This window comes from Aythya fuligula, chromosome 4, assembly GCF_009819795.1.
Source record: "Aythya fuligula isolate bAytFul2 chromosome 4, bAytFul2.pri, whole genome shotgun sequence".
NCBI classification, from domain to species: domain Eukaryota; kingdom Metazoa; phylum Chordata; class Aves; order Anseriformes; family Anatidae; genus Aythya; species Aythya fuligula.
The window spans coordinates 35051824-35068026 of record NC_045562.1 but is presented as its reverse complement, the minus strand read 5'-3'; the positions used below and the strand labels follow the sequence as shown (position 1 = coordinate 35068026).

At 41.2% G+C, this 16203-nt stretch overlaps 1 protein-coding gene across 3 annotated transcripts in view; it reads left to right on the top strand.

The window, feature by feature from the left end:
* Positions 1–16203, top strand: part of SMAD1 (SMAD family member 1) — a 46823-nt gene that overhangs the window by 1002 nt on the left and 29618 nt on the right. The gene's annotated exons all lie outside the window — the stretch shown is intronic.

Below are 16203 nucleotides of genomic sequence, written 5' to 3'. Positions count from 1 at the left end.
GCAAATGGCAAAGATCTCTGCGTGGAGCATGGCATTGTTTAATGGGTGTCAGCGCTTAAAGATACCACATCCAGAAACTAACGTGCTGAGGGAATAGCTCTGTTTCACGCATGTCATAACTCACACCTCAAATCTCTTTTGCACAGAGGAGAGCAGTCAAAAAGAGAAAACTTTGATTCGTTTTGTTTTCCCCCAGTAGTTCAGCGTGTTTTTAAGCAGCACTGGAGGATAAGACTGAAAGCTGCAGCTAAGCCAGCCCGCAGAGACTGCTGCTCTCCCCAGGCGTGTGTCTGTAGCACATTCTGCTGGTCCTCCCGTGGCTGTCTGCACCTTGTCCTGTCAAACAATAGGAGCAAATCATGTGAGGGAACTTGGGGTGTCAACATCGACTTTTTTTCCTTTTAATTGTCCGTAATTGCTCGGCTGAATTACAGGAGATTAGTTTGTTAGTTGCAACTGATTAATGTTCATTTTATTTTTCCACTGAATCGGAGAGCAGTGCTGTGGAGCTTGTTAGCAGTTCCCGTTGGATTTCAGTGCGAGTTTGGAGTACTTGTTTCTTCACTGGGACTGGGAGATCGTTAGTATGATGATGAAAGCTCCCTAGCCCTTTTTGGAGTTCTTGCCCAGGTCAGAGGGATCAAATCCTTGCAGCTTACTTCAGGCTGTAAGTAGGAGCTTGAGAGAAATTTCCCTTCAGTTGGGTGATCCAGAAGCCTTCCACAGCTACTGGAAAGGATCAGTTCCAGGCATGATCGGGTTACCCTAAGGGTAGGGATTTGTCCTTGCTTCAGTTTTGGCCCCGTCAACCGCTAGGTATGTAATCAAATACATTTTTTCCTACTCTGTCCTGTTCAGCTTTCCTTTTTGTCTACCCTTGAAGATGTGATGATCCAGTACATTTGAGAAAAGTGACTGAATAAGCAGATGGAGATGTTTCTGTTTCTGGATAAATATTAAGTATCAAATCAGATGTTTGAAAGCTGATGAGTTTAGGTTTGGTGTTCCTCTGTAGTCTGAACACAAAGTAAGGAGTTGAATGTACACAAGTAATACAAAGGTTCAGAAAAGTATTTACTGTGTTCTAGAATAGTGGCAATATATTTGGATTAAGTTGTGAGTTATGTTGCTTGGTATAAAGATTTAAATTTCAAAAATGAAGGGCTTGTGACTTTTTTTTTTTTAAATTGAAGCATTAATGTGCTGTATATCACATATGGCCAGTGGTGTGCTCTGTGAAGTCCAGGCTGTGTGTGTAAAATAAAAGCTTATTTGAGTAGTCTTACCAAGCCTAATGGAGGCATCATCTCAGCTTTATAAATAATGTAAGTTGTGTATAATGTGGAGTCCCCAGAGACTGCAGAGAAAGCATCATTACCAGCCTTTTCAACCTGCTGGAGATCTTAAATTGATTTACAGCACTGAACTGGTGCAAAATGATACATCAGGATGACATGGGGTCAACCTGTAAAAGTCTATGATGTGAGCCCGTTAGTTCAGTCATCATAATTAAACCGTATTATGAGGGCAGCAAAGCAAGTGTCTGTGACACGTCCCATTGTGCTTCAGATATGGGTGGTTTAAGAATCAAATACAGAGAGCACCATGTTTATTATTGAAGTTATGCAAAGAGTAGCTGAAATTAAAGCTTGTGGTGCTGTGAAGAATAAATACTGAACCAATTTAGGCTGACTCTTCACCTTTTTCTTGTAGTCATTAGCAGCTGAAATAGATGAAGGCATGTGCAGCGTGGAGGTGTGTGTGTGGAGAAGTGATTGTGAGTGAACGTCTCTGAATTTTATATACTCTTTCTCTAGTCTCAAAACCAATTAGACTTTACCTGCAGACTGCAGATTAGATATCAAATGGACAAACAGGCAAAAAAGCTAACTTTTTTTCCCCTCATATTTTTGTCCTACAAAATGCTTTAACTGCCTGTTAAAACTGTGGAAACATTCTTGCAGATCCGAGTTCTTTTATAAGACAGAGCAGCTTAGTCATAACTTGAACTATATGACCAAACTTATTTTAGAACAGAGACTGTAATTTTGAGTATGGGTTGGCATAGATCACCCTACTTTTCTTAGTGGAGGCAACTGCAAGCTTCTGATTCATGTTTCTGCTCTAAATAGCTTAAAGTAGTGTGCCACAGACAGTAAAATGTTTAATGTATTACATATTACACATCTTAGGTCTTGCCACTTCTGCTGATAAAATCACTATGAAGTGTTTTGGGGAAAATCTTGCTAAAGCTCCATTTCTTTTTTTCCAGGAGTCTGCGTGCTAGTTGGTGATTTGAGGGTTTTGGATGTCTTAGTAGTTAAACCAACTTTTCATACCTGAATTGGTGTGAACTCTGCTCTACATCTCTTGAGTTTCTCCCCTCCAAGAAAGTAACCTATCTTCTTTTTACTTGAGGGTAACTAGAAAGCTAATTTTGAGAGAAGCAAAGAAAAGTCACTAGTGGTGAAATAAGTGTTAGTATTCGTCTTCAGTTACAACTCAACAAGATGTGCTTTAGCTGGGACGCTTTCTGATGGGTCAATAAAAGAACTGAAACTCGCATTTGGGTGCAGTGTCTTCTAACATGTGGGTATGGAGCTCTCTTCTGCTGTGTCAGTGCAGGTGAATTAATGGAGTGACCTAACTGAAAACAAGGCCATACAAATCTGTGAAAAATAAAATTGGATTTCATGAAATACTTTATGGTTAACAAAATGGTTCTACTGATGATTTATTTTATTCTATCTTTTTTTAAGTTGTGGCTTAGGTTTTGATGACAGGCTCAGTTGTGTTTGCAGAGCGGGGAAAAGTCTGTTCTGTTCTCAAAAATTTGTTTCCCTCTAGTATCTGCAGGCTAGTATTAATCAAGAGTATAGTCTTAATAAAGAAGATACACAGTTCCTAGAAATTTACCTTTGAAGTTGCTTTAACAGAAAAGTTGCATTTAAACCATAAGCACCAGTTTGGCAAGTGTAGCCTGAAATGCTTGCGATTTACAGGCTCGTCTACACAGGCATCTTACGCTGCTCCATCCATTTTGCACCAGCTACAACGGTGTAACTTTAGAACAACATAGAGGATTTTCATGTTAGTGTTTCTTGCTTGGGATGGGAGTCAAGTTATTTTAAAGTGGTACTTTTAAAAAAATTGATAGAGCTGCATCCACACAGACTGCTGTGTAACAACTATTTCCATGAGAATGTGGCTGTTCCTCAAGATTGCAAACAAGGGAAAATGTTAGATTAGGCCTTTTGTGAAGGGCTTTGCAGTGGGTGGGTTCAGGGGTGATGAGAAGGACACTCTGAGCTGTTAATGGCTGCCACAAAGATCTCTATCCTCCTCCGAGAACAAACGTTAATTTGCATTAGAGAAGCTTTTTTGTTTTGTGTGTATTTGAATGGGGGTGTCGTTTTTTTTTTAACAGGATAGAGAAGCCAAACATTTCATAAAACAAGCAGGCTAATTTCAAGGAATGCAAAATGTTTTCCAGAATGAAGCCAGGTTGTACAGGATCTGTTCCCACTTCAGCTTTTTGCCTGCATGTGTTGGCTTTGGAAGTGCCTCCTTGCTGAATGGGAGCAAAGCTGGAGCACGCTACTTCAAATTAGATGGGGAGGTGAAATATTCAGCACACATAACACTGAGCTCTACCCAGTTGTATAGATAGGTCAATTTTTGTTATTATTTTTCCTTCTGTGGAAGGAGGGACTTGCCAATACAGAGAACTTGACCAGTACAGCGATTCTGGACACTTGCACAATGTGGTCATGCTGATATAACTCTGTAGCTGGCCTGGGCCAATGTCACTTTTATTTTGATATACCAACATGGTGGAGTATACCTGCATGGGAGTGTGATGCTAGAATAGATGTCACCCATCTTTCTCATTTTGTTCTACCCCCACCCTTTACTTAGCATGCAGAGGCAAGGTCTGGAGTACGAGGAGGAAGACAAATTATTTTTAAACGTGCCTTTATATAAGTCATTATATTTAGGCACTGTTCAAAGCAGTGTCATCCAAAGGCAACTATTATGTTGACTTGGCATGTAGGCAAATCATTAATGTGGTTCACCAGTGATTTTTTGAAACATTATTTCATATTTCTGTGCTTATAAAGGGAACTTTTCCCAACATGGCAACAGATGAGACTGTCTAAATAGCACTTAATGGTATTCAGAAGTATTTAACTTGGAAGTTCTTGTCATTACAAGCATTAAAATGCCAATCCACATCAAAGTGATGTGTGACTATCAATCCAGTATTGGATAACTTGGAAATCAGATATCCATGTTTTTTTTTTTTTGTTTGTTTGTTTGTTTGTTTTTTTACAGTGTTAGAGTAATTATAGACAGAATCTTGAGTGTCTTCATTCTCCTCTCTTCTGTGCCCAGAAGCTTCTGTACCTATGGGCTTAAGAGTCATGTATGCCTAATAGCTTCAGCTGGTGGACCTTATTTCTTTCACTGTGAAGAAATCTTGTTAGAGGAGAAACTGAAAATGTATCACTTTAATATGTATTTTGTGCAAGAGTAGAAGTTGGATTTCAGGATTTACCACGTTACAGAGTTTCTTCTGCAGCAGTTACAAGACTGTTTAAAAACTTGTCCAGTTAGGCAACAAGAAAAAAAAAAAAAAAAAGCATATACGCACACAGAGCTAACACTTAACACGCAGCAGCTCAAAAATGGTTTTATGAATTTAAAGAAACCTTTGTGTTCAGATTCCCTAGGTCGTGCAGTGACCATACTTGATAATACTTTTGCTTGCTTTTCTTCCTCTGTTTGTTCATATTGGGAATTAGCATTTTCTTATTTTATGTTTTCATGAAGCACCGATTCACTGGGGAAAATTTTCTGATAAATCACTTCTGACTTCTGTTTTCAGGTGCTTTAAAGGATTGCCAATACTAGCAGCATTCTGTCTGGTGTAACGTGTTGATACCAGGACATGACTCTTAAAGACTCCTTATTCTTACTGTGGCATATATATGGGATTATCCACACTTGATAGGTTTGCTGTATTTGCATGTGCACATATCAATGCCTAAAATAAAACGCACTGCTGTTGAAAGTTGAATGATTTGGACCAGGTAAAGGTAGAGTAAAACAAGATAAAGTTGAATAGAGTCTGCAAAGTTACTAAGGTGTGTGCATATAATGACTATTTGTATATAAATACTTAGAAGCTGCTTAAACACTTAAAAGCATAAAATCATTGGAGTTTTGGTTGAAGATGAAGTAAATATCTGGGGAATCAAGTTGCAACAAACTGTGGCTTTCACTGAAATGTGTTTCTGAGGGTGATAGAAGGAGGAAACATCTGCTGCTTGGTCAGATACTGTTAACGTGTTGCATATTTGACTATACTAGCAATGTATTTCACCTTTGTATCTGTTAGGTTTCCTTTGAATATTAATGTGGAAAGAATTAAAGCAATGCACTTGCTGGCTTGCATTTATTTTAGTAGTAGGGAGTTTCATTCAGCTGGCATGTTGAGGAACAAAATACGTGGCTTTTAACTAGTTATATTTCCTGAGGCAGTGGAAAGAGGACTCTCAAAACTTTTCTCCAAGACACATATGGAAGTGTGTGTGTTGGGGGGGTAATGTGGAATCAAAAGAAAGTCCATCTGGAACTGACATCTCCTGCTGTTTCACTTGATAACTTCTTTAAGGTTACAAACATAGCTTAATTTTTTTCTGGTGTCCCTGTAAATTACACAGTGGATAGCAAGTGTGTGAGAAGGTTGTTTTTTTCTTAAAGTCTTTGTTCTTTTCTTTCTAGCCCTCCCAAGACATTGCAAAACAAACTCTTTTGAGTGTTCCTGTGGGACGAAATGTTGGCAGAACACCTTTGCTTGCTGTTGGCCGGTTGTCTTTTTTTCAAGGGTTTCTGAGCTGTGTTGTATGAAACAAGAAAGCCGCTTCCAAGTCAGGCCACTAGCCCCAGATTTATAGTATAGGTTCTGCTCACAGGTTTGGAAAGGTTACTGAAATATGATCATTAATAAAACAGTTCTGTTTCTTGAGGGGTCTTTCTCTTGATATCTAAGTACTCTGTTGTGTAATTTGACGTATTTTTACCACTGTTGTGGTTTCCTGAGTGGAATCTGCTTTGGGGAAAGCAGCTTTGGTTCGGATTTAAACTTAGGTATGAGTTGTCTGACTTCTCTTCTTCTGTTGCCCTTACTCCACGTATTAAAATAAGACAGCCCATCTTAGCTCTGCAGATATCTTGGGAGATGAACACATGGACATGACAAGGATTCAGCATGGTCGCTGAAGATATCAGTATGGTATGGGACCCTCTGCAGGTCAGTACGTTTCAGTAGCTCACAGACAGTGAAAGAAGTGGTGAAAAAGTGGCTTATAACCAGAGCTGTGTGAAACAAGGGTGACAGGACAAATGACTGGCGTTTTAATGGAACGGAGCCATAGGTGAAGCAAACTTCAGGGGTACAAGCAGCAAAGGAAGGATGAGTGAGACAACTCACAAGACTTCTGGATGCTTTGAAAATATTTCAAATCTTGGCTAAAATTTGGGGAGGGATATTGTTGTTAATACTTTTCTGTGCTTTGCATTCCAGTCTATCTGATTTGTATTTGAAATTCTTAAAAGAAGCACAGTGAGGTCACAGGGCGTTTTAAATAGAGCTTGCTGAAGTGGTCAAAATCAGGGAAGCAAAGTGATCTGATTGTGATTCTGATTGTAATTCGTGAAAGCCCATCCTTTGTAGAATTCTGACCAAATCTGCTATCCTCTGTTGAAATGTATGACTTCTGATTAACAGCACTGAATCCACTGAGTTTGTCTTCCTGGTAAAAATGCCGTATTACTTTAAAAGCCAGGTCTCTTGTGACTCTGACTGTGCAAAGCAAATGAAGCTCTGTCCCTACCCCTACCTAATAGGCACTTGATGTGGTTTTTGTATTTGCACTGAAGCAAGCAGGCGTCTGTCTAATTTTCCTGAACTAATTGTTTTTTGTTTTTATGTACGTAGACCAAAGTATTGTTGTTTTCAAATGATTATTAGGTGGGTTTGTTTTGAAAACTTCTTTATTCCAGTTGTATTACAGCAGTATTTTTATTTTTATTTTTTGTCAGAACAGCAATGAAAGTGGTTTAGGAATGTCTTGCCTAGACCTTGTAGACTTTATAGCACGTACATGATGACTTTAGGGATTGCTGAGTGCATGAAGTGATTACATCTGTTTAATTTCACATGTGTAGTCCTTCATGAATCTCAGACATCTAAGATGGGTGCTTTCCTGCATGGAGAGCGAAGAGGGAGGTGGAAGAAAATCAAGTGGCATCATTGTGGTCCCTCCATCGGTCTCCAGAGTTCAGGACCAGAGTTTGGTCTCCCTTGACACAGTCTCTTGGTTGTTGCTCTTCCCATCAGACACTTTTGCTTTTTCATCACTGAGACTAGGAGATAGATAAACTGGGAGTTGGTTGTGTCTTTGCCTCTGTCCTGTTCATTACCTGATGAATGCAGTGAAGAACTATACAGTTTCAAAAAGGTGTGAATTTTGATCTTACTGGCTATCTGGGGAAACCTGCCTATATATATAGGTTGCCATCTCAGCTATTGCAGTTTCCTGTTCTGTGTTTTTGCCCACTGCTGGCTCTGCAGTCTGGCATATTTAATAATAGGCCTTTTATTTTAGCCATGCAAGTGTCAGTGTTAAGTGCTTCCACTTGGGTGTTGTAGCCAAAGGAAAACTTTGTCCATATTAACTTAAAAACTCGAGATAACTTAATTATAGCTTCTGTAACATGTGGTATTAGATTTCATCAGGGAAACATTCTATAAATACTCTCAGCTAAAAACCCTGTAGCGTGGGGTATTTTTGGACAGATGGGTATGAAATCGCTTTTCTTTTTTCTTAAGCTTGCTTGAAGTGCTTGTTAGACCCTTGGGTTATTCAGAACCAGCTGGGACAGAGCTTTTTGCTCTGGGGATGAGACAGCGTTGTGCAAATGAGCTGTATGCTGCAGAGACTGAAGGACTTGTGTCGGAGCTAACACTAAATCTTTGTCCTGGATAGCGTTTAAAATTAGGGAGGTGGCAGTTCCACGAGACGGAAAGGCCTCTAACAGCTCAGCTCAGCTCCTCTCAGACCAGGCCACAGATTACTTTGCTGGGGGACTTTGGTGCTCATCTTGCTCTGAGCTGATTGCACCGCTCTGCAGAAGACTTCTTGTGGTTGTTCCAGGTTAGGAAGGTGAACGGGCTGACAGACCATAAGCAGAGCATGGAATTATGTTGGAGTACCAAAGCTGGAGCAAGGAAATGAAGGGAGACCTTCTTCTCTTTGGGTGGGAACAAGCTGTCTGAGCTGCTCATCTGCTTGTGGACCTGTGACCTTGCTGGCCAAAGGCAGCTGTTGGAGGTAGCCAGTTGTAAACGAGTACTGTAGTACTCCCAGATGAAGATTTCCTTAAAGTGCTTGCCAAGGAAAGGTCTAATTTACAGTTTTTTTCCCAGATACTTATGTTGGTGATTAGCATGGCAAGGTTAGACTGCCAACAGTTACGTCAGTCACAAAGCCCCAGTGTAGTTATATAGGCAGCAAAATGACAGTGATTAATGATGTAGCTTATTTTATGGGGGGTGAGGGAGGATGGATGGGGAGGAACACTTCAACAAGCTTTTCTGGTCAAGTGCTGTTTTGCTGCTATAAACTGCGAGCTATGTTGGAAGTGTTTTTCTAGTTTAATGTAACTGCATGGGCAGAACATCCTGTATAAGATAGGACAAATGTTCTTTTTCTCACGGGGAAAAGAATATCCTCCAAGTTTAACTTCACGGTAGTAGAAACTTTTTTTCCCCCCCTTTTTACAGTATGAAATAATGTGAAACAACCAGCAGACTGTGTACTGTTAATGTCTTTTTTTTTTTTTTCCCCTAGAAAACATCACCTGACATAACTGGCATAAATACTCCAAGGGCTGTTTACTAAGGTTTCCTGGCCGTTGCCCTTGCCCACACTAGTTTATCAGGTATAACTCATGACCAGATGCAGTATATCTCCTGGAGTCTGTGAACTGGGAGCAGGCAAGTAGGTAAAGGTGGATAGCAGAGTCCACCTGGTGATACCTCCACCTGAGTGTTCTCTTCATTCTCCCCAACTACTATGTTCAGTCACCAAAGCATTTTTTTTTTAATTTTATTGAAGGGAGTTACTGAAAGTGTAGGACTGTAAATGTATGTCCTCATCTGCCTGATGTGAAGACATGCCTGTGTGCCATCATGCATGCCTCAGCCAGCTGCAGAGCTTCTTGCTCTTATTTTGGCTGAAAAGAGTTGATCAGCGTTTGTGTGTACCACTCTGATGGTAGATTATAGAGTGGTCGTTTCGGGAGAGGTGGAAAGTGGGCAGATTAGATGGAAGTAGGAGGCTTCCTGAATAATATGCCTTCCTGGCTGTAGTGGTCCTTCCAGAAATTCAGCAAGTGACCCCCTGCTTCTCTCTCCACTTTACTCCTGTGTGTGCATAGGAGGAAGGAATTTAAGCACCTACACTGCAGCAGCTGAGACTGGGGAGCGCTGGTGGCAAGCTGCTTTCACTGAAATTCAATAAACACAGTACTGCATTTCTGACTGTAGGCAGGCTTCCATCACACCTTTGCCTAGCTTCTTGCCTCCCCCTACGTGGGACACAGGGGTCCTCAGCCTTACAGGCCAGCCAGCAGCTTGGGTTGTTTGAGTCTAAAGTTTTGTTGTCAGGAGAAACCTGGGAGTCCTGGTTTCAGCCTCAGAATTAAAGGCATCTAGATTCTCAGCTTAGAGACAAGGAATGTGAAATTATTGTCTGCTCTTCTTGCTCACTGGCATTTAGCCTAGCAGTAAGTAGTCTTGGAGAGCTACAAGTCCTGCAAATTCATCCTGGTGTTTCTTCCCAGCTTATTTGGGGGTTGGAGTCCTCCTGTCCTCTGTACTGGGACAGCTACAGCTATTTATTCAGTAGCTGGCAGCAATGGAAAGCTTGGGAAGCGTTGTGCCAGGTTTTTAGCTAGTTTGCTGCTGACCCCAGAGAGCATGTGTTAGTCAGGAAATGCTGTGTTTTGGTGTCTGAGCTGTAAGGGTGCAGTGCTTCAGTTCTGCAAAGCCCCAAGTGTGTAACTTTAAGCTTGTCTTAGAAAATGATGGTGGAATGAGTAAGTTCCCTGAATTCTGTATGCAGAATCGTATAGGTTCTGTTAATTAAAAAAAAAAAAAAACACAACAACAACAACAAAAAAACCTCTCAGATAAGAAAAGGATATTGAGTGATTCTTTATATGTGGCTTGATTCCTCTTCCAAAGTCATAAAAAGCTTGCAGATAACCAGGGGACCAGATAGACAGATAACAACCGTTTTCGCTTGTTGTAAAACTTCCGTATTCCCAGCAAGCAGTGTAGGAGGCTATCTCCCGCTTCCTTTCGAGCTGTGCAGTTGGCGAGTGCTGTATGAACCATCAGCTGCTATCTGTGGGCTGAAGCCTTTGTTCGAAATCCTCCAGTGCCTTGATCTCAGGACAGGAGAAAATAGTTTGATGTGAGATTCTGCAGATGTTCTGACTTGGAGCTGTGACATGGTTTTGCTTCATTCTGCAGCCTTTTGGACCTCCTGGAGTCTTCAAACATGGGTGCACCCTCGTTTTGTGCTTTTAGAAGGGGGAAGATGTCTGAGAGTAAAGGATCCATGCATCTCCTTCCCTGCTGGCAGTAGTTGGAGGCCCTTTGGTCGGCTGAGATGGATGCAGTAGCGCTGGCACGTGCTCCAGTCTCGGCCACGGTGCCTTGCCCTCCAGATCCTTGCTGAAAACTGTATTTCTTCATCTGTTTACCTCTGCATGAGTAGCTTTACAAGTTTTGTTCTTCATTTGTAAGTGGGAGAACCGGAGGCTTTAAGCAAGGAAGCGGCTTGCCCAAAGGAAATAGGATTTGTCTTGTGAGCAGCAGCCCAACACCGTGTGTGACGGTGCTCATCCTGCTGATGAGGTTTTACTGGCATAGGGATGCCAGGAAAAAAACATCACTGATAACAAATTAACCGTCAGTTGTCTTCCTGGCATAAAAATGTTCCTAAGAGTGGAGCCTTTAGATTTCATCGTTGGCCTGCCTGTCACCGGTGAGGTTGTTGGCCCCCCTGTGCCAGGTGTGCCTGCTGCTTTGGTTTAGTGTAGCGAAAGCCTTGATGAAAACACTTGTGAAAGTAACAGACCACATAAATGCCTTCATAGTTGTGTGTCAGTGACTTTATTCTTCCACCAGTATACTTCTTAATGCTGGTGGGAGCATAAGCCGTGCTGAGGTGTTAGTGGTGTGCAGCTGAAGGCAGTTCCAGGTTTTGGTATGGACAAGCCCAAACGTGTAACTCACGTGCTGATAAAGGCCTCCCTCAGTCTCGATCTGTGGTGTGTTTTAAGTGGGCATCCAAAACTTCCTGACCTGATCTCAGGTGAATCTCTAAATCCATATTTACCTGCAGATCTTAACAATTCTCATTTCCTTCTGTAAGAGCTGAAGAGACATTTCTAAACGCTGTGATCTTGGCCTCTTCCATTTGCCAAGGGCCTGGCAGGTTCGGGAGGCTTGGCAGATATGGGGTGAGCGCCATGGGGTGTTTGCAGCCTGGTGGTGGGCTGCTGCTCACTACCTCTCCTGGGGACCAGGGACAGGCAGGAATTTGTGTTGTTGGAGGTCAGGTCCCAGTTTTCAGAGGGCTGCGAGTGGCAGGCAGTAATTAAGCAGTGCTTCATCAGAGGGTGGAAATCTGGCAGATCTGCTTGTTTGTCTCTGGGCTGTGTAAACTTGGCTTGTGAAGCTGTATCATCATTAAACACTTTGTCCAGAATGACAGTCGTGAATTGCAAGGCGGTTTGTGAAATTGAATGTGGACCTTTCACTCTGCATCTTGTTTCAAAGACATGCTGAAGATAGTGCTTTAAAGGCTATCTAAAGGCAAAAAACACTGCTGTGGATTTTGGAAATCAGGCAAAAAGGAGGAAAACTAGAGGAATCCTTTTTTTAAAAGTAAAGCGTGCATCTAAAGAAGTGTGTACTTCATACATCATGAAGATGCCCTCAGCAGTGGCAATCCAGAGAGGCCATTCTTATCTCAAGTGTATAAACGGTGGGTGGGGGACTAATCTGTGAAAAGAACTACTGATTTTAATGACCTTTCTTTTCTTGGTTTAATTTTCATCAGCCTATTCTTTACTGAGGCTTGACCTGATTGATAACACTTTTGTTAATGAATAAATAATTTTTCCTTCTCAGTTTTTGTTGCCTCTTTCATTGGTGAAACATTCTGTTTTAAAGCTGAGGATTTGGAGCTGTAATTTAACATCTTTACTTAATCTCTGATGAATGAGGTCTGGGTCACAGTCTTTAGAAGTGGTTTAATGCAGCTGATGTAACTGTATCAGTGCATGCTCTTGGTAAAATGAATCATTTGTAGGAGCACTGGCTTGTATAAGCTGAGTATAACTGGATTGCATTTAGCGTGGTTCCCTCCTTAAAAATACTTCACTGTAGAGCTACTCTAGATGGGGCGACAGCCTGTCGTGACTCCATGCAGTCTGTGCCATCCTGTAAGGACAAAACATCTTGCATTTTATGGGCTGTACTCAAAAATGTTGAGAACTGGGTGCTGATGGGCATTTTTCAAGGATTTTTGCTTTATGTTGCAAATGTGTGTTTTAACTACTCTTCAAAAACAAACACAAAACCACCCTGAAAGTGACATGTCAGTAAATTTTCCCCATCTCACCTGTGAAGGAAGTTCCTCCTGCCCTACCCTGATGAATTGGAGGGAAGTGCTTTTTTCAGCTGATAAAAAGAAATAAAATTCCATGCCCTTCCCAAAGGAGGAATTCAACAATTGGACAAGTGGCGTGGGACCATGTGTCGGTTTGTAAAAGGATATAGTTTGTAAAGATGTTTCCTTTGATGCCTGTGATGAATATGGATGTGTTTCCGTTGGAGAGGGTTTTGATTAAATTATGCAATTAGAGCTGACCAGACAGATCTAAATATAGGAAGAGGTTTCAGTTATCCTGCCTTTGTGTGTAGTAACACACCCACACAGATGTGTGTTTGTTATTGTTGTAAACAACACCTGTTTTCTGAAGACAGTTCAAAAAGTCAGGAAAGGGAATGCTCTTTGTGGAAAAAGGGAGTTGCACTCAAGTTTTATGATGAAAGGGAAGGGAAGCTATTTTCCCCAGCTTTCTGTCTTTTTAGTGAAGGACTTCTGACGTCGATGGCTGGGCTGGTTATGGCATCTTTATGGATACACCGTGTTCACAGAGCTGCAGGCAGTGGTCCAGACAGGGCTACAGGCTGCTTGGCATTTTCAGGACATGGCCTGTGACATCTTCTGATGCTGACTGAGTTCCTCACCTTCTCCTGTCCTCCTGCACACTTAAGGTGACTAGGGGGATGACATGGTGTGTACAAGCAATGTGGATAAATTTGCCCGAAGATGGGCAAATTTCACTGTGATGATAAATATTTACTGCGACTAGTAATTCATTTTATCATAATTACTTGTTTCGATAATTTTTTTTTCTTTTGAATGTTGGGCTTCACTTGAAGACTTCTTTAAGTGACCTTTTGCTTAGAGAGCATAGAAAATGAAGTCTTCTCCCCCTTTACAGCATTAAAAAAAAACAACTCATGAACACCATCCTGTCACGGTTTGTGGTTCACAGCATTGTATTCATCTTACGAGTTATTTGAATGAAGCTCATAGCTTTGTAGTCCCGTATGTGCCAGAACTTTAACTGAATAATCAAATCACAGTTCCTTCCTGACTTAAGTTAATATTTTAACTTGCGGTTTTAGAGATAATCAGTGATAACACATCTGAGTCAGTCCAGCGGCTTGCCGACACCAGAAGGGGTTTCTCCACACCTGGGCGTATAGTTTGGTGCATCCTACTTGTACGAGCCCTTCTGTGCACTGGGCTTATCCAGCTTCCACTCCAAGTTATTTGGTAAACTTGGTGTTAGTTTTTTTTATCCGTAGTCTTGGTAAGATGAAGCAGTGCAAAGAGAAGACCAGTAGATGGTAAAGGAAGAGATAGATGGCAGTTTGTGGCTTCATGGAGTATCTGAACACAGGAGTAAGTAAAATTCAGCACTGCAAACAAGGAGTTTTGCCGTTGTTTCTTAACTTGGTTAAGGCTCCATGGCTTGAGGATTTGGTGATTGTTTAAGAGGCTGTACATGTTGGTGTTTCTTGTAAACAGGGAGGAGTTGTGCTCTAATTAGGGTGAAGATAAGCTTCTTGCAAGATGTGTTGTTCCAATTTGTTTTCAAGAGCACAATTTTTAAATGTCAGAACAGTTACAGAGAACAGTATCTGGCATTGGGAAAAGCTGCTCTTAATGAAAAAGGGGGAGCAAATTTAATCGATGATGCATCTGTTAAAATTGGGAACATTTATTTTCTGTGTCACTTCTCACAATTACGCGTTTATTTACAAAGACTCTTAAGCTATTTTAGTTGGATTATAACACAGTATTCAGTTTCTAATGCATACAGAAATGGAGCATTTTCTCTGGAGAAGCAGTAGTGCAGTTACCTTCAGTCTTTCAAATCTAGGAACCAGAAGCTGAGTTGGGAGGAGAATGCAGGAAGGTTTACCTTTGGTTGGTGGTAGAAACCAGCCAGAGGCTGTGTATGTGGTTTGAACCGTGGTGATCATTGGCAAGGAACTGGCAGATGCTGATGGTACCAGGTTTATTTCATCATGCTCTGGAGTAACTGAGCACTGGGGGGTTGTCATTTGGATTTGACAAACCCTAGTACATGAAGCATCTCTTGGGCTTGCTTCCTCACTTTGAGTGAGCGGTGGATCTGCTCTTTGGTGCTCGGGTGACGTTCAGAACTCCATCAGTCTGATTTGGCTTGTTAAATGAGGGAGAAGTTGTGCAAGTCCTTCTAAAGGCAAACACTGTTGATAGCCATATGCTCTGAGGAGAACTGCTAGATGCTTCTTGCAAGAAGCTGGGCAGACTGCTGCTGTAGGTAGCTGGGTTCCTCTCCGTACCTGCACTTCACAAACCTCCATACGAGCTGCTGCACTCAGTGGTGCAGGTACGTGTCTACAGGGATTTTCTCTGGGCTGAAAAATGGCATACTGGGGGCTGCCTTGAAAGGACATTCAGTCCCTCATTAGATACAGTGAGCAGTTAGTTGTCCTAATCCTCTTTTTTGGGCATGGTGCTTCGGTCTCAGGAACCTAGAGAGGCTGCCTTATGGGACAGGCTCAAAGTACCTTGCTGGCCCTTGCTGGGTGTCTAATACAGTGCCAGGAAAACAGCCTGTGCAGTATGTTGAAGTATTTTCAACACCAGTATTGAAATACTTTTTACTCAAACACTTGATACATACAGGTATTTATCACATATTGACACCTGTATCAGTACAATGCAGAGTAGAAATTAACACCTGATTGCATTTTTAATTTATTTTTTTAAGCCAAGAATACATCCAAAAGAGTTAACTTTCTTTCTTGGTTCTTCTTATCCTTTTCAGAAATGCAAGGAAAGCCAAGTTAGGTTCTGTATGAACTCTCTAATGAGTTTTACAGCAGTTTGAAATGAAACTTGCTTTCTTTTTGCATGTGTATTGTAATGCTCTTGAAGCTTTTACCAGGTTTCCGTGCATTTTTTCAAGATGAACCAGATCTGATCTTTTGCCATAAGAAAGTGCAAAGAAAGAAGTCTTTGATTAAAAACAGAGTAATTCAGCAGAAGACTTCAGACGTCTTGTTTTACAAGTCACATTGCATGAAGAAGGAAATCAAAACTTTTTGCTGCTTTCTCCGAGGATAAGGAGCCAGAGGAAGCTGGTGCACAAATGGTGTAACACATTCTAGCATTACAGATGTTTGGACTGCATGCTCTTTAGTAATACGTGGAAATAGCTTTTGCTGGGAGTAAGTGACAGCTCTTTGGCTTCTATGCCAAAATTTGATCTTTTTTCTTCTAGACCTTTTATTAAAAAAAAAAGTTGTACTGAGAAGAAACGTGAATTGCTGCAAAGTTGTCTTTCTGAGAAGGTAAATGACTAAATATTTCTTAAGAAGCAAATTAAAATTTGTTTATTTCTTTATGTTGTCAATAGCTAATGGACCCTTAGAGGAGGCATGCTGAATAAAATAAGAAACTGAATTTTAAGAATGTAGTCAAAGAATAG